The 19,982-nt window shown below is 36.6% G+C and overlaps 1 long non-coding RNA gene across 1 annotated transcript in view; it reads right to left on the reverse strand.

Moving 5' to 3' along the window:
- The window catches only part of LOC147830467 (uncharacterized), a 94,862-nt gene extending 74,940 nt beyond the window's left edge, over nucleotides 1-19,922 (reverse strand). Inside the window, exon 1 of the long non-coding RNA XR_015452874.1 lies at nucleotides 19,690-19,922. This is a non-coding gene — a long non-coding RNA (uncharacterized LOC147830467). The remainder of the gene's footprint in view (nucleotides 1-19,689) is intronic.
- Between the last annotated feature and the right edge of the window lie 60 nt (nucleotides 19,923-19,982).

The following is a 19,982-nucleotide window of genomic DNA, read 5'->3' on the forward strand; positions in this document are numbered from 1 at the left end:
TATAAAAACCTTTGTACAGCAAAAGAAGCAATTTCCAATTGAAAACATAATTTGTGGAACCTGAAAATATATTTGTAAATTACATATCTGATAAGGGGTTAACACCTAGAATATATAAAGACCCTCAAAACTTAACAAAAGGTATCCAATTAAAAATGGAGAAAAGTGGTTCCAGTGCCTCATAAGTGCAAGGTCCTGAGTTCGATCCCCGGTACCAAAAAAAGGAAAAAAAAATGGAGAAAAGATTTCAATGGACATTTCTCCAAAGAAGATAAAGAAATGGCCAAGAAACACATGGAATAACTTCTAAAATCACTAATCATTAGGGAAATGCAAGTCAACAGCATGAAGTATTGCATTACACCCATTAAAATGCCCAGTATTAATAACACATAAAATAAAAAATGTTGGTGGAGATGTCAAGTGATTGGAACCCCTGTAACCTGTTAGTGGACTCTAAAATTGTGTAGCTGCTATGGAAAACAGTATGATTCTTTTTTAAAATAATTAAAAATAGAACTTACATATGATCCAGAAATCCTACTTCTGACTATATGTAATCAAAATCAAGATATTGAAAAGATATTTGTATAGCAATACTTCATAAAAACTAAGTAGAGGCAACTCAAATGTCCACCTATGGATACAGGAATAAAGCAAATGAGGCACGTGGAGAAGACACACAAGCAGAATATAAGGGAACTTTATCTAGCTTCAGAAAAAAATCTGTGGGATGATACCACATGGATAAACTGTAAGGACATTATGGAAAGCTAAATAAGCCAGTGACATGGAAACAAATACTACATAACTCTATTAAACAAAGTATCTAAAGTAACCAAAGTCATAGAAATACAAAATAGAATGGTGGTGGCAGGGAATGAGGGAGGAAGGAGGTAGGCAGGTCCTGTTTAATGGTAAAGAAGAGGCAGTTCTGGAACTATGTTGCACAATATGTACATGGTTGACAATAATGTGTGCTTGGATAGTGTTAAAAGGATAAATTGTTCACTGTTTCTTTTTTCATAATAAAGGAAGTAGGTTGAGATCAAGTAATAAAGGTCAAATATACAGAGGATGTTCCATAAAATGCAGAGCTACTTGAAATTTAAATTTGGTTGGGGTGGAAAATTTAATTCTAGGATTTAAAAATAAATAGACCTAAGAGATGCAATGTGATTGAGATTCATAGGGAGAAGAGCCATATGATACAGTGTAGGAGAAATATTGGGAAATTAGAAAATATTGTTGTGAATATTAGGAAGAGAAATGATCTCTTAAAAAATGACTGAGAAGTTTAGCCTTCACAAGTGGGAAAGGATGATTGTTGTTTAAGATAAGAAAGACCAGAGAGAAAGTCTACATGGGGTATAGAAAAGAGAAGCCAAATGTTGTGCTACACTAATTAATTTATTATTCCTTCATATTGAAGGGGTATATTAATTAACTTACTATTAATTTAGTCATTCATTCAGATGGACATATATATGTACATTATACCACCATAACCAGGATCAATATAAAATACACCCAGCTCATCATAAGGCTTCCACATACCTGTTTCCATTCAAAAATCATGTCTCCTTCTGAACTTTGAATTAGATTCATTTTATATCTTTCCTTTCATTAAGAAAATTTGCTAAGCAAACAGTAGTGCAAGAAAAACTTGGGGAAAAAACACAAGAATAATAGATACAGTTGGTTTCTTATCTCCAAATGGTTTCTTTTTTCAGGACCTAGAACAGTATTTCCTACTTTTTTTAATATACGAAAGTCACCCAGAAGTATTGTTTAAAATTCAGGTTTAGGTTACCATCTGTAAGTGTGCATAGGGCCCAGAGAGCAGTGGTGTGGGCCAGAGACACACAGCTGCAGGAAGATCCCAACCAGGACCCTCCCCAGACACCAGTGGCTCACGTACACAAGCCCAAGCCAAAGGGAGGCCCAGAAAAGAGCTGCACAGGCACTCAAGCATCAGCCAGAAGCCCACCTCATACTATCAGTAAGTGCATGGAGACCCTAGCCAGAAGCCCACTCCTACACCAGGGTCTGTGATGCACAGCTCCCAGCCAAAGGCCCTCCCAGACAACAGCTATATAGGAGCCAGGCCCTCACCAGAGGCACACCTAGATATCATTGCAACTGTGTACAGGCCCCAGCCAGAAGCCTGCCTGCTTAGGGACCCATAAGGCAACCATTCTGAACCCAGAAACTGGTACAATGGTGACCAGCAGAGAAAAGGTGGCTCCATGGCTTGCTGAGAATTGAAGACCACTGGTGTGCAAAAAGTTGCCTCAACAAAGACACAGGGGCTGCATCTGTTGAAATGAAAACACACATAAATAAGTCTCAAAACCAGACTTCCAGATCACCTAAGGCAATCCCAAAGGGAAATGAGATGGAATAATCTGATACTCAACCACCTGGACTCCCTGAAATGGTAATGAAAGAGGATCTGGAAAAAATGAAATCAGAAATGATTTCTCAGATAACAACAGAGATTGTGCCCATAGTGCAAGACATGATTAATATACCTAGAGCAGACACAGTTAGAAAAAATAGAGGAGCTGAGGAATACGATGGAATCCTAACATAGGAAACAAATGGAATCCATAAAACAGATGCAAACATTTCCAGGAGATTAAAAACTACATTGAAAGTTTATGGAGCAGAATGAGCAAGTGTGAGGATGAATTTCAGATATAGAATATAGGATTGCAACTAGTGACCAGGAAAAGGAAAATTTCTCAAAAATAGTAAAGAACCATGAGAAATCAATCCAACAGCTACTAGACAATGCAAAAAGAATAACATGAGCTTGATTGGAGTCAATGAAGAAACGGGAGAGTGCAGATGACATAAAAAATCTTTTCACAGAAGTGATGGGAGAAAATTTCCCAGGTAGGGGAAAAGAACTTGACATGCAGATAAGTGAGGCCTACAGAACTCCAACTAACCATGATTAAAAAAAAATCTACACAAAGGCATATAATAATTAAGATTCCAGAAACCCAGCAGAAGAACAAAATTGTACAAGCAGTTAGAGAACAGAAACAAATCACATACAAAGGAAACTCCATCAGAATCACAGCAGACTTCTTAGCCCAAGCCCTCAAGGCAAAAAGAGCTTGGAGTGATGTATTCCAAGCCCTAAGAGAAAACAACCTCCAACCCACATTGATGTTCCCTGCAAAACTATCTTTCAAAATTCATGGAGAAATAAGCAACAAGCAGCTGAGGAACTTCATTAATATGAAACCAGGACTCCAACAAATTTTGAACAATACCCTAGGAAAAGAGAAGGAGAATCACAACCCCAGGAAGCCCATAGAATGGCTCTATCAGGCACAACAAGAAATTAATTGCAAAGGGGGAAAATCCAACAAAAAGAAAAAGTCATGACAATGATAAGTCAATATATATCAGTTATAACCATCAAGGTTAATGGTCTCAATTCACTAGTCAAAAGAAATAGACTGGCAGAATGGGTCAAGAAACAAGACCCAACAATATGCTGCATACAAGAAACACACTTAATTTAAAAAGAAACTCATAGACTGAAAGTTAAAGGACAGAAAACAATGCTCCATGTGACAGGAACCCCCCCCTCCAAAAGCAGGAGTACCTATCCTCTTTGCAGATCAAGTGGATTTCAAACCAACACTGATTAAGAAAGACAAATAAGGACACTACATCCTTGTAAAGGGAACAATCCAAGAGGAAGAGATGACAATCACAAATATATATGCAATAAAAACTAATGCAACCAACTATATAAAAATACTAATGAACATGGAAAATGAAATAAGCACTAATACAATTGTAGTGGGGGGCTTCAATACCCCACTGTCACAAATAGATAGATCAACTAGACAAAAAATAAACAATGAAATACTAGAACTCAATCAAAATCTTGAAAAAAATGAACTTAACAGATGTTTACAGAGTGTTCCACCCCACAAAATCAGAATACACATTCTTTTCAGCTGTACACAGTTTGTTCTCCAAAATAGACAATGTACTTGCTCATAAAAGATGTTTAAGGAAGTGGAAAGGAATTGAATTTATCCCCTGTATATTATCAAACCATAGTGAGATTAAATTGGAGATCAATAGCAAAAGAAACTGCAAGAATCTCATAAACACATGGAAATTGAACAACACACATCTGAACAACCAAGGGGTCACAGAGGAAATTAAAGAAGAAATTAGACAGTTCCTACAATTAAATGACAATGGCAATACTACATATTAGAATCTATGGACATGATGAAAGCAGTCTGAGGAGGGAAATTCTTAGAAGTGAATACTCATATTAGGAAAACAGAGCGAGCTCAATTACACAACCTGATGCTGAACCTCAAGCTTCTAGAAGAGAAAGAGCAGGACAAACCCAAAGCTCATACAAGGGAGAAAATTATAAAGATTAGAGCAGAAATCAATGCAATCGAGACTAACAGAATGATACAAAAAAAATCAACAAAGCAAAGAATTGGTTCCTCAAAAGAATATAAAAATTTGACAAACCCTTAGCCAACCTTATCAAAAAAAAAAAGGAGAGAAAAAGCACACATCCATACAATTAGGAATGAAAAGGATGAAATTACAAAGAACCTAGCAGAAATCGAGATCATCAATACCTACTTTGAGAACCTATATGACAATAAGATAGAAAACACAGAAGAAATGGACAGATTCCTAGATATGTTTGAAGTGCCAATGTTGAACCAAGAAGACCTAAAAATTCTAAACAATGCAATATCAATTAATGAAAGTGAAAATGTAATTAAAAACTTACCAACTAAGAAAAGCCCATGCCCTGAAGGCTTCACTGCTGAGTTCTGCAAGACATTTAGAGAGAAACTATTGCCACTACTATTTAAACTCTTCAATGAAATTGAAAGGGAGGCAATACTCCTGAATTCATTCCTGGACACAAGCACCACCATGATCCCAAAAGCAGAGAAAGACCCAACTGAAAAAGAGAACTATAGGCTAATCTCACTAATGAACATAGATGCAAAAATCCTCAATAAGATACTGACAAAAAGAAGGCAGAAGATCATCAAGAATTTTATACAGGCTGTCCAAGTGGGATTCATCTCAGGGATGCTGGGATGGTTTCACGTATGCAAATCAATCAATGTAACACACTATATCAACAGAGCCAAGGACAAAATCCACATGATCATCTGAATAGATGCAGAAAAAGCATTCAACAAAATCCAACATGCATTCATGCTAAAAACCCTACAAAAACTTGGAATAGACTGTCTCTACCTCAATCTGATAAAAGCCATCTATGATAAACCAACAGCCAATATCATACTAAATGGTCAAAAACTGAAATCTTTCACACTAAAATCAGCAGCAAGATAAGGATGTCCACTATCACCACTCCTGTTCAATATAGCTTTAGAAACATTAGCCACAGCAATTAGACAAGAGAAAGAAAGGTAATAAGGATACAAAATGAAGAAGTCAAATTGTCATTACTTACAGATGACATGATACTCTATATAGAAGATCCCAAGAACTCCTCCAAAAGTCTTCTAGACATAATAACCGAACTCAGTAAAGTAGATGGATACAAGGTCAACACACAAAAATCAACAGCTTTCCTCTACATGAACAACAGACTCACTGAGTGAGAAATGGGGCAAACAATTCATTTTACAATATCATCCAAGAAATTCAAATAAGGCTGGGAATTTAGCTCAGTGGTTCTGCCACCTGCCTCACAAGTGCAAGGTCCCAAGGTCAATCCCCAGTACCGAAAAAACAAAAAGCAAAAAAATATTGAAATACCTAAAAATCAACCTAACAAAAGAATTCAAAGACCTCTACTCTGAAAACTAAAGCACTCTGAAAAAAGAGACTGAAGATGATATCAGAAAATGGAAAGACGTCCTTTGCTCTGGGGTAAGAAGAACCAACATAGTGAAAACACCCATACTTCCAAAGCTGCTGTATAGATTCAGTGCAATCCCAATTGAAATTCCAGCTGCATACTTCAAGGACCTTGAGAAAACAATCCAAAAATTCATTTGGAACAAGAAGAGAACTAGAATAGCAAAAGCAATTCTAGGCAATGAAGACATGGCAGGGGGTATTACAACCCCTAACTTGAAACTATACTACAAAGCTACTATGATAAAAATAGCATGGTACTGGCAAAGAAACAGACCTGAGGACCAGTGGAACAGATTAGAAGATGCAGAAACCACTCCAGACATACTCGGCCACTTCATCTTTGACAAAGGCACCAAACAATCTCACTGGAGGAAAGATAGCCTCTTTAATAAATTGTGTTGGAAAAACTGGGTTTCAATTTGTCAAAGATTAGAACTACAGCCATATCTCTCACCATGCACTAAATGAAAATTGAAATGGATTAAAGATCTAAATATTAAAACAGAAACACTAAACCGTCTGGAAGAGAGGTTAGGTAGAACTGTGGAAGACATTGACATAGGAAAAGATTTTATGAACAAAACCTCAGTTGCACATGAACTAGCACAAACAATCAACAAGTGGGATCTCTGCTTATTAAAAAGCTTCTGCTGAGCAAGAGAAACCACCAACAGTGTGAAGTGAAAACCCACAATGTGAGAAAATTGTTTCACCAGCAGTTCCTCAGACAAAGGTCTACTCTCTAGAATATATAAAGAACTTAAAAAAATCAAACCTCCCAAATTTAAAGATCCAATCCAAAAATGGGCATCTGAAATGAACAGACATTTCTCAGGTAAAGAAGTAGAAATAGCAAATAAACATATGAAAAAATGTTCAACATCACTGGTCATTTGAGAGATGCAAATGAAAACAATGCTGAGATTCCACCCCACCCCAGAAAAAATGGTTGCTGTCACAAAATCAACCAATAACAAATGCTGGCATGGCTGTGGGGAAAGACGAACCTACTCCACTGCTGGTGGGAGTGTAGACTGGTGCAACCACTGTGGAAATCAGTATGGAGATACCTCAAAGAACTAGGACTGGAAGTCCCGTTTGACCCAGCTATGCCCCTGCTGGGTATCTTCTCCAAAGAATTAAAAGAATCATACCACAGCAATATATGTGTGCTCATGTTCATAGCAACACAGTTTGTAATAGCTAAAATTGGAAACACCCCAATTGTCCATCAATTGGAGACTGGATAAAGAAAATGTGGTTTTTCCATAGAATGGAGTACTATTCAGCCATAAAAACTGAGAAATTATGGACATTTATAGCTAAATGGATGCACATTAAGGCAACACTCAAGTGAAATAAATAGGACACATATGTGTAAATACTGAATAGTTTTTCTGGTGTGAGCAACTGAAAGTGTAATAAAATAAGGCTTAAAAGGTAAAATAGATATTGTGAAATATTAAGAAAATGGGCAAAGGGAAATTGGGAGGGGTAGGGAAAAGGAAAGAAGAGAGTGGAATTAATATGAGACAATGAAAACAATGGAAGCATAGTCTTTGTAAACAGGAAAGGGTGGAGGGGTTGAAGGGAAGGCAGAGGAAGGGGGAAAAAATAAGAACCAAGATAGAGAATGTTAAGATGCAAATTCCCAGTGATGAATACCATCATATTGTATACCTAAAATGTACCAATAATCTATGCGAAATTTTTAAAAATCAGATTTGGTAGACCCTTCTTCACAAGTCTTAATTCAACATTTTCAGGAAAGGGACCAGGAATGTAATTTTAAGCAAATATCCCAGTTTACCTTGAGGAAAATGGGCTCATGACCACCCTGGGAAATCCAGTCCTATTGAGTGGAACAGTAAAGCCTTGCAATCCATACTGGGGAATCTGGACATGTGGCTTCTGGGATGCACTAAAGGATTTAAAAAGAATGACAAACTCATGATTTATGTATTTGGAAATGACTCCTATGACAGGATAGCGAAAGGATGGATTGGAGGAAAGAAGACTGTCTTAGGGAGGTCAAGCAGATGAAGACTATTGCAATAGCTCACAAAAGGCAAGAGAATGTCTCAGAGAAAAGAAGACAAACTCAAAAGGGATTTAAAAGTCAAAGTTCTTGTGATCATTTAGATGTGTATGGTGAGAGATGGAAAGAAAAGTAAGAGTAGGTAACTAGTTATCTTTGATGATATCTATAAAATATTTACCATCCTGATTTTATGACCACCACCTACTTTGGATTGAGAAGCAGGTAACACCCACTTGTCCCAAGTCATGGAAGGTATATATTCAGTGCCTAAATTTGATGTTTATTTGACTACCGAGGGCACTGTCTAAACAATACATCCATTTAGTGGGGCTGTGTCAGACTCAAAGATCTATCCCTGTGGCTTTCAGGAACTCAGTCTCAGGAACACCCCTCCTGCTGAGGAATTAATTGGTGTTTTCTCAGCTAAGTACAAAATATTTCATCTTGGGGGTAAAAACGAAACAAAACAGAAACAACCCTTGTGCTTGAGATTGGGCAGCAAGCCTGGGAGGGGAGTAGGTTTATCCTACTCATTGTTGCCAAGTGTTTTTTCAGCTTGTTTTGTCACAAACTCTTTAGTAAGGGCAGCTGAAAGGTAACATGGATAGGATGTGCCAAGCAGAGGCTGTGTCTCAGCCCCTGATTTCCAAGCCATCAACTTTTTAAAACAAATTCTTCCTCTATGGAGAGGAAGAATCAACCTGCAGATAGGGATTCCATGCCTCTTCAAACCCCAGCTCTCTTGTTTCCCTCATTGGGAAAATGCCAGATAAGGGTTCCATGAAAATATAATAGCTCTTTACAGATTATTAAGAGCTTTCTCATGAACAACCTCATTTTAGTCTTGCAACCCTGGAAGTAGGAACTTGAAAATGTCCATCTTCCTTGTGCAGATGAGGATATTGACATCTGAAAGAAGGCAGCCCAGCATCATGCATAGATGGGCTGCTGGAACTGGAACCTAAGCCCTGAAAATCAAAAAGCCTGAGCTATTTACCCCCAGCTGGGCAGTCTCCTAATGACCATGAGCACTCTCATTGCCTACGTGGAACGCACATGCCACTATACCTGAAATAGCAGCAACTCTCCACAGGGTATGTGCAAGGTCACCAGGACCCTTGGTGCAAGGGAACATCAAAATGAGAATAAACATAGCCAAGAGATACATATCATAATCTTTCCCCACCTTAGTCCAAGGCATACATAGCTCCAAGGTGCCAAGAACAGAACATGGGCTTGAATGGTGTAAGTTTTTTTCTTTTTCTTTGTAACCACATTGATGGTAGAGTGATAATAACAACAAAGGAGAATCCAGATGAGTAACATGACTTTTTTTTTCTTTAGGATCTTTTACACCTGATTCAAAACTTTCACTTTGAACTCAAATTGGAAAAAGAGATGACTATATCTTTTCTTGAGAAAATACCTCCTGTTTCAGATATATAGCTGCCATAACTGTCAACATTTGGTTGAGCCATCTGTTGCTTGTCACAGAAATGTAAAGCTCTTCTATGTAAACCATGTTTAACTGCAGCTCACTTAATTCTAAATATGAAGAATTATTTAACTTAGCACCAAATTCAGCCTATGGGCCAGAAACGTTCAAAATTAAAAAATATTGGAGAGCTGATATTATTTTGCCTGCCATCTTGATGCTGCTTACTTTTCTTACAATATGAGTTTGGGTAAACTCCAGAAATGAGCAAATGTTTAAGAAAAAAAAGAAATCATCACTGATACAGCATGCTGATATTCTAACATCTAAAAATTAAGCCATTAGGGATACAACATGAACCACACAAGTCATGGCTACGAACCTGGCGGGAAAGAGGCAGAGTCACCCATGGCCTCCTCAGGTAGACAGGCACAGCTAGAGCAGATGTAGTTGTAGACTCTGAGGTCCCCTTGTCTGGCAATGGGAGGTTTTATCTGGGTGGCAGTGGACTTCACTGATGCCCAAGAAGGCAGACAGTGCTGTTGGAAGGAGTAAAAGATCCAAGGGAGACACAGATGCTTGGATGATCAGATTTTACATGAAGTCCCCTGGCAGAACAGGAAATTCAGGAACAGGCCACATTGTCCAACCACAATAAGGGCTTTCTTCTCAGTCTCTTTCTTTCTTTCTTTCTTTCTTTCTTTCTTTCTTTCTTTCTTTCTTTCTTTCTTTCTTTCTTTCTTTCTTTCTCTCTTTCTTTCTCTCTTTCTTTCTTTCGTTTTTTTCTTTCTTTCTTTCTTTCTCTCTCTTTCTTTCTTCTTTCTTATCTTCCTTTCTTCCTTCCTTTCTTTTCTTCTTTCTCTTTCTTTCTTTTCTTCTTTCTTTCTTTTTCTTTCCTTCCTTCCTTCTTTCCTTTTTCATTCTTTCTTCTCTTTTTCTTGCATATTTAAAAATAACTTTGGGCCAGGGATTTAGCTCAGTGGTTTTGCCGCCTGTTGCACAAGTTCAAGGACCCGAGTTCAATCCCAAGTACCCAAAAAAACAAAACAAAACAAAACTTTCTCCTTCAATTTCCTTCCCACTTCAGTTATTAAACATTTGCAATTTTTTTTTTGTAAAAGGACTATGTTGATGCTCTACCTTGCCCTTCTGGGCATGTTTTTTCTTACAGTAAAATGGTGAGTACAGAAGAATATTTTAGCAACATGACTGCCTAGACTGCTTTGAATATAAGCTGACTCGGAAGCAGTTTATCCTCTATAGTTTCTTCTGCAAAGTTGACTATGCAATGGAACAGTAAATTATGGGCCAGCAACTTGGCTATGTGTCTCCATGACCATCCATCTTGTAATGCATCTTGAGAAATTTGAAGAGCCATAGGACTGCAGCACTAAGGCAGATGCCAAATTAGAATTTAGATATTTAAGCAAAGCCACCCTTTCCACCAACTCTTCTCTTTAAAAAACAGTCATTGACTTTCCTGTCTAGAATCACCTTTGGGGATGTCTTATCATGGGACCGTATTAAGCAAGTACTTCTGATTCCTTTCTGTTAGGTTCATCTTATAATATGGAGAGCAACTTGATATCTAAAACTACTTATCTTGGTGCCCATCATTTCCTCTTAATAACTCTAATACAGTTTGTCTTTCATTAAAATGGATTTGGTTTGCAAAATGCTTTTGTCATGAAAACCATGTATAGGTAGAAGAACTTTTCCATTACACTTCCTGGTGCCAGCTGATTTAAACTCTCGTGTTTTCCGTGGTCTTTGTATATAGTCTATTTAACAGAATGCTTTACTTAGCTTATATTTACCCACATCTAAAGGATTATTAGGATTACTTTAATATTGTAATACCTTCTCCAACAAGTCATATATACTCTTTCAAGCTGTAAAGCTAAGATTATTGGAGCATTACTTAGAAAAAGTTTGAGCAGAATATAATAGGATGATATTAAATTTCTGATAGAAGAGAAACATTGGCAAAATTCTTCATACTGATTTTGTATCCATTGGAACTGAATCTTGGTTTCCCATTAGTGATTTTATATATCCTGAGGTATCATTTTCTCAATGATTTTCCTAAGACATTTCAGTAATGCACTATTAATACCAGCTAACTCTTTTCTATCCTTTTCTTTCCCCATCTAAACCTTTAGACCTATATTTACCACTAAATATGCAAATAAACATTAAGATTCAGTCTCAAGAGTTCTCCAAACATGCTCTTCCAATTCAAACTATTCACAGCCAAGATCAGCCTGCATCTTAGCAACCAGCCCTCTCTTCCACGATGAAACTGTTACCGCTTTGCAACTATCCTATGTTCCCAGCCTTCCTAGCTAGCAGTCATTGGGCTCTTCTCAAAAATCCCTTTTCCATATCATCAGTTATCATCAGTGTGAGACAACTCACCCACATACCCATTCAAACAGTCTGCATACTCATGACATTTCTTTGCATCCTCAAGTATTCAGCCCCCTCATCCCTATCTAATTTTCTCTTCATCTTTTTCCAATATGGCATTACCTACTCTGTTTGGAACCAGGTCTTTGGCAACTATAGAAGGTATGTTATTAACTCTGCCAGCTGCTTCATCACCTGCACTCACTGCAAGCCAATTTTAAAAATCTTTGTTCTTGGATATTCTGTGTATTCTAATTAGAGAGCTTATCACGGGGCTGCAGCAAAATTCTGCTTTGACAATGATCTTTCCTCCTTAATTCCATAATATAAGGTAAGGAGCAAAATGTGTTTCAGACATCAACCTCCACGCTTCATGCTATTATTTTTTCTTAGCATATGTTAATTCATAGCATCACTTAGCACAGCCAAGACCTTTATTCTGGACCTTCATAAATATATGTATGAAACTGTTTGAGAGTTCTGGACACTGAAGAAAGTATAACTGCACATAACAGCAGTTGTTTCTAAAGAAGGAAATCAAACAAGGAAGTTTTATTGCCTAGATTTTAATTTACTTTTTCTCTAAGAGATTTATTTTTCTTTTATGTCCTTCCAAATCACATGAAATTGAGTAGGAAACTGAAGGAGATAACGATAGCAGTTGATGTTGAAGAGGAGTTAATTAACAGTGTGACATCCAAAGAAAGGGACATTACTGAGTAACAGAAAACATCACTTGCCATTCTTTTTTTTTTTTTTTTGGCACTGGGGATCAAACTCCGAGACCTTGTGCTTTTGAGGCAAGTAGCAGAACCACTAAGCTAAATCCCTGGCCCTCACTTGCCATTCTTAATAATCCAGAAGTTTGCTGTCATAAGGATTTATTTTCAAACTAATAAAAGACATCTACATCTCTGTTCAAATTAAGCCTACTTATTAGTATACTCACTATATTTAATACATTAATCTTTCCTATGCATTTCATCATCTATAATTACATTCATTGATGCATCCATTGATCTATTCTTCTAACAAATATTAATGAGAACCCCATGCAAATAGTTGTGCTAAACACTTAAGATGTGGAAAATCAAAGTCTCTACTCACAATAAGCCTGTTATTAGGGGAACTGGAAAGGAAAAGATCCATAAGCTATAAGTAGAGCTGGGAATAGTTTCCTTTTCTTTTGTATTAGTATATGTTTGCAATAGATAATAACCCCATTGTTTATGTGATATTGGTACAAAAACACTTCATATCTTCATCCATTTTACTTCCCCTTTATCTCCACTCCTTCTTGTCTCCCCTGATCCCTAGATCCCTTTCCTATCTCCTCAAAGTCTCTCTGCTTCCTATCTTCTATCTTTTACTTTGCTCTTTATTTATACTTTGAATTTCTCATATAAGAGAAACTACATGATATTTCTAGTGTCAAAAAAGTTGAAAAATTGTGAAACATAGGAGAAAACATTCAGTTGTATACATATTTACTAGACAGACTACACTAAAATGGCTTAACACTATAAAATCTATATAGTAACTAAGTTTTTAAAAAGGTACAAGTAATACTTGAAAATATTGCCACTGTGACAATATTGCATAACATTATATGCCAGGAATACATGTTATGCATAGTTGCTAAAATAAACATTGCAAGACAATCACTTTAATTACCTTTCCCTGGCCAGAAGTATTTATAACAATCAAAGGAAAATAAAGTTCATTTAACAACGCTGCAAAACTGAAAGAAATAGGGAAGAAATAATCTCTCTTAATAGAGCATTGATAGAGGATAAAAGAAGTTGAATGAATTACCATTTTTGTCCCAAAGATAAGTGAATGTATTTTTGTTCCTGTTATTATTTTTCATGGTGGAGTATAATGAACTTAGCAAAAACTAAAGAAACTGATGAAAGAGTTACAGAATCCTGTTTTTTATTCTTTTTCTTTTCTTAATCTGAAAGAAAAAATGATCAAATCTACAGAATTTATTTTAGGCCTTCTATGAGAGTGACACAGCTTTATTTTTTGTGAGGGAGATTGCCTATCTGGTGAACCAGAACAAAGACTTGAAGAAGCCATGCCATCAATAATTCTTTTTTGTTTTGTTTTGTTTTTTGTTTTTGGGTTTTTTTTTCCCCCATTAACTTTATTGGTACATTTTAGGTATAAAATACAATTACATTCATCATTGGGATCTTGTACCATTACATGAGTCTCTTGGTTCTTATTTTTTTTCCCCTTCCCTTGCCCTCCCTTCACCCCCTCCACCCTTCCCTATTTGAAAAGACCTTGTTTCCATTTTTTTCCTTTTCCCCTATTTTTTCCTTTCCCTTTTTTCCTTTCCCCTACTCCTCCCAATTCCCCTGCTCCTTTAGACCTTTTCTTCCTGTTACATCCTGCCATCAATAATTCTTAATTAACTTCAACAGCAAGAAAAAGCGCAGTAAGGACTTGAAAGTCAGTTGTCTTGCTAGGAAGCCAAGGATCAGCTAAGATGTTAGGACTTTACATTGACAGAGAATACCAAATTTAAAAAATAGGCAATATTTGGAAATAGACATAAAGAGTAAACTGAAGAAATAAATGGTAGCTATGGGATCATTGAGATTATTTTTATTTGTACCATTATTAATGTTTTTTACAGTCTTGCTCAATATGGAATCTAGCTTAAACATAGTTACAAATATTTAATATTCACTTATTGTAAAAAAATTTGCTTCTTTGGATATGCCCATCTTGCCAACTTCAGAATACCAGTTTTTCTGTGACCTCAGTTCTCTAATAAGGACAATGAAAGACATTGATTTTAAGTGATTCTAGCTTTTTCTTGTTGTCAGACAATAATGAAGACTGTCAGGCTCTTTTCATGTTGAACCAGAAACTTGAAGGGTTTCAAACAAGGAAATGTTATCATTATGCTTGGGTTTTAAAAGATTATTTTATTTTACAGAGTAGAGTGAGGAACATGTACCATGTTACAAGGGGAAATAGGGTAAGAGTCCACTATATTCAATAGCAAGTAATAAATGCTGATGGCTCCTAAGGACAACATGTTGCCTAAAAGATATAAGGGCAAGGCCATAAAATATAAGGAGGCCAAACACCTGAGATACCTTTCTGGATGGGTCCTGTGTCATGATCTTGAAGTTGTTAGGTCAGAAATAGGACTTGGGTTGAAGAAAAAGACTTCAAATCAGGAGAAATATGCTTCAGTGAAAGAAGGAGGACAATGAAGAGCTATTGGTTGACAGGATGAAGAGAGTCGCATACTTACGTAGCATAAAACTGATTATGAACTGATTACATTTTATGCTTATTTTTAAATATTAAGCTGGATGTATAATGATCTTACAGAAAAATCAAAGAGAGGCAACGGTACCTATTCTATATCTCTAACTATAAGCCTGCAGGATGGGGGAAAGTAAGCAAATTCTACTTGATATAAAGGAAGAAAAAGAGGCCTCCACAAGGGAATCCTAGGATTTGGTTAATGCCCTTAAGTGTAGGGAAAGTATGACAAGATTAAAACCTCAGTGGAAACAATTGATCCTATAATAGGTCCTAAAGTTCAAAAAACATGTTAAGAAAGAATAAGGAATGGAATGATTTTTCAGTGCCAGGTGACAATGACCTGGCCACTCTTAAGGTTAGTATATCCTCTGACCTCCCCACATTGCATAGGTTTGCAGAGCTTGGGTGGCTCCAGTGAGTCATAGAGCAGGTGACAGCCATGGTAGACAACAGTAATTAGTACACATATTGCAATCTGATGAAAGATTTCTTCAGCGGAAGAAAGTAAGCTAGAGTAAGAAAGTGAGAAATATTGCTTCAGTGAGAAGAGGCAAGGTGCTAGAGAAAAGGGTGTGGGCAATAGGAGAAGGCAAAGGTGAGGAGTTAGTTTTCCATCACTGGACTTCCTAAAGAGTCAGCCAGGGCCTTGCACCCTGTGTAACTTCTTCCACCAATAAATGAGTCCAAATTTTTATGTAATACTTAATTTAATTAATAGCAAGAGTGTGAGAAAGCACCTGACACTGCATTTACAGAGAGGCATTAATTTTACTTCAATTGCATATTTTTCATGGGGAAGTTGGGCTGAGTTCTTGGCACTCTGACACTAAAAGTGAGACCATTCATCTTGTGGCAGCCTCCAAAAATGAGAAGATTCAAGCCTTTACTCTTCTTTTCCTTGTCATATCCTGTACTAAAGCTCAAGATATTTAGGACCCCTTTTCAGTCCAGCTGATCTCCATACCATCTGATTCTCAACCAGCAGCATCACTCCTTGGGCCACTCCCTTTTTTCATAATTTCTTCCATTCTTGCAAACTGTCCATTTTGTACAAAACACAGAGGTCTCAGTATCAGAACTTTAGGTTTTATTAATGAGAAAGATTTTGCCTTATTTTAACATTGCTTGCTTGGGAAAACAAAAAATACAGTGTTATCTGTAGAGAGAAGTGTCTAACAGTAGCACAGAACTAATTATAACTGACTACCTTTGTTATATGAGGATTGAAATATTTCTTATAAAAGTCAGAAATTTTTGAGAAAATATTTTTGTAAGTCTTGTTTTCTAGAGTTGCCAGTGCTATTATTTAAGAACCAGATCATCAGTAAATGACTTATAAATTAATATTTCTGAGAAAATCTAGAATATTATATTTTTTTGTGGCAAGGTCTAAGAGCAGTGATTGCATTTATCTTATGTTGCAAAAGGTAAATTTTGTTCTTTACAGATACTCCCATTAGTTAACCAAAATGTGAAAAAGCAATTCATGTTTTTCAATTATTCCATAGGAATATTCATATGGGTTAAAAATTTATTCCACTGGATGCTTTCTAAGACAATGAAATATATGTAAATAGAATTTCAAAAGTTATTATAAACTGGCAGCTTTTTTAACCTATAATTTAGAAGTCAAATGATTAATTGGTTTCACACAATATTAATTTTAAGCATAATAATCTTACTATGCAGGATTTTACAGTTCATCAGAGGACCTATCAAAAGCATTTTCACCCAATTTAGGGTGACAACATACAATTCTTTGTCAGTAATCCCTAATGGGCTATGTGGTGGGATATAATGTCCATTACTCTGACTGAAATAGTAACAGTGCAATATTTGCTTTTTCTTGCCTTCATTTTGTCCATTAAACAGCTTCATATAGGAATACTTCAAAAATTGGGTTTCAAAAGATAATAATGGGTCAATCTCAGACCATAGTAAAGAAAAACATAATTTATTATTTACAGAAATGTATATTCTGTGATATTGTATTAATTTCTATTAATGCCCAATAAATTCTCATAAACCTAAACCACTTAAAACAACAGAAACTTATTATTTCATAGAGTTCTAGGTTTCCCCAGCTGGTTCTCCTGCTCTGGGTTTCACAAGGCCCAAGTTAGGTTGTTAGCTAACTAGCTTCTCATCAGGAGGTTCAGGGAAGGACATAGAGTTCCTTGCAGCTGAAGGACTGAGTCCTTTACGTCCTTGGGGGCCTTCACCTGGGGCTCCCTCAAGAGATTTCTCCAGTCCTCACACACGGGGCCCCCACTTCTTTGGATCACCAACAGCCTGCCAAGTCCTTCTCTCAGTTGTTCTAACTTTTACTTCTGGTCAGTCTTTCTTTTGTTTCTCGCCAGAGAAAGTTCTCTGTTTTTAAAGGTTCATGTGATTATCTTGTTACTACCCAAATAATTTAGGGTAATCTCTCTGACTTAAGGTTTATAACATTAATTATATCTTCAAACTCCCTTCCCCCCCCCATACTGTAAAATATTCAGATTCCAGGAATTAAGGCATGAAATCATCAGAGGATATTTAGTTTACCACACTGATTGGAAATAGAAAGAAAAATGCAAAATTACAAAATAAAGATTGATGAAAAGAGTGCTATACATGGAACTTTTTCTACTCAAAGAAAGAATAATAAATCACAGTATGTCTAAACTAGAGAATATGATATGGCCTTAAAAATCCTGTCTTTATAATGTACTTAGCTATATTAGTGATTTGTATAATATAATTCAAATAAAATAGTTCCTCTGAAGTAGATATATTGTATAATCTATATCTCACATATACGTGTAGATACACATATTTAAGTCCTTGAATAGATGTTCACGTTTGTATATGTATAGACATAAATGTATCCATATGTATGTGTGAATATACTTTATGTAGTATATGTTATATCTTTATCGACTAAACATACCTGCATATTAGCATTGCAATATCGAAGTAACGATACATTTCTTTCTCATATTTTCTGTATTACCACATTTCTAAAATATCATAATCATAAAATAAAATACCATGTTCGAAAAAGAATGATGTTTGGTACATAAATTGTTGTTTTCTAGCAAGAGATTCCAATCAGTCTCACAGTCTGCACAGGTCTGAGTTTATTATGAATTAACTATAAATGCAAATCTGCCCTGAGATGAGAGTAGGGAGGCTAAGGACAATTCATACCTTATTGACACATCAATCGCAAAATATAATTGAAGGTTCACAGAAACCTCTACCGGGTTTTACCTTTTCTGAATTCCATTTAAAATCTTTCTCTGTCTAACTGGAAGTATGAAAGAAAGGTTAGCAACTTTTGTTCTCCTGTACCTTGATCCTGTATGTCTGTATGTAAAGAATTCTGAGACAAGCTGCACAGCAGAGTCTCCTGAGTTGTTCCAAACCAACATGTAATGTCCCAAGGATCTCTCACCACCACATCTCCTGAACCAACCTCATTGTCCCTCTGCTTTTGAAGGCAGGAAGGAACAAAGGAAGCCACGATCCTTTCCTCATCCTGGATGTAACTTTACGTTATAAGTTGAAAGAAAGTGCTAAAGCTCTTTGACAAAAAAAAAAAAAAAATTATCAGTGCTCTCCATGCATTCCCAATGTCAAAAATGTTTCAAAAGTATCTTCACACATTTTTTTCTTAGAACAGTAAATCACTACTGAGGCAGTTGAGCTCAATTCCAACCCCTGGCTCTATGCCTTCAGGTGTTGTTAATATGAGCGACTCTGCTTTAAGTGGGGAACACTGACATAAGTCATTACAAACAGTTATCACTGTCATTGCTCAATTTTTTCTGAATTTCATGAAGAATGCAGTTATTCTCCTTTGGTCTGAACTACAGTCTTCCTTACAGAAGGGGAGGGTTAGCCTTTCCTGCAAGCCTGCAATTGGAGAAAAGGTTTCCCAGATGTTGGGTACTTTTAGGTATGACAGATAGGCCACTTGGCACTGCCTCAAAAATAGAAGGGTTACAGAATCAGAGGATTGCATCGTTACCCTTCTTTCCTTCAGAGATCTTCTCCACAAAAGTTATGAGGGAATATCAGTCATTTTATTTTGCTGATTTGATTTTCAAAAAAGACAAGCATTGAACTACAATTTACCTCTCATTAGAATCTATTGCCACCAATTAGAGATGGTTTCTTGGTCACATGTTGCAAACTGGAGACTTGAGTCACAGCTGCCTATGGATTAGCGGCATGGACCTTTGTAACAACTGCAGAAACATATCTAGTTTTTGAATTAAAAGCACAAAGTAAGACAGAAAATTATGGGCCAGGGATTTAGTTCAGTGGTGCCGCCCCCTGTCTCACAAGCGCAAGATCCCAAGTTTGACCCCTGGTGCCAAAAAGACAAAACAAAACAAAAAGACAGAAAATTATGTCTGTGCACAGAAAAGAGAAAAGCCCAAAGCTGAAGGTGAAGATGGGAGAGTGAATCTGGTAACACAAATGTCAAATTTTGGTTTTGCAATATGGTGCCTTTTGATTTGGGAGAAGAAAAGCTCACAAGCCTTACTGCTAAAGAGGTTCTGATGCAACCTCAACAATCCACCTTCAGCAGAGGGCTCTTTATTACCTTGTGATGTCTGTTAGATCAGGCCCTGGAGCTTTGACATCTGGTTTGAGCGGGTAATTTGAGCGGTCTCATTCCTGTCCAAATTTGCACCTCTTATTACTATTTTGCTGTCCAACTGTGTCCCAACCTCAGCTTCAGCTTTGTTCTCCAAAAATCAGATTTTGCCATTCTCTTCACACTGTCTTTGAGCCCTGCCTCCTTTCTGGATTTGCTGACACAGTGACACGGACACCCACAGGTGCTGCCTTTGAGAGTCAAGAGAGCAAAGTCCACATTCAGGGTTGATGATTCTT

The sequence above is a fragment of the Heterocephalus glaber genome, unplaced genomic scaffold (genome assembly GCF_053883595.1).
Source record: "Heterocephalus glaber isolate CG9 unplaced genomic scaffold, H.glaber_assembly_v1.0 deba00000122, whole genome shotgun sequence".
Classification (NCBI taxonomy): Eukaryota; Metazoa; Chordata; class Mammalia; order Rodentia; family Bathyergidae; genus Heterocephalus; species Heterocephalus glaber.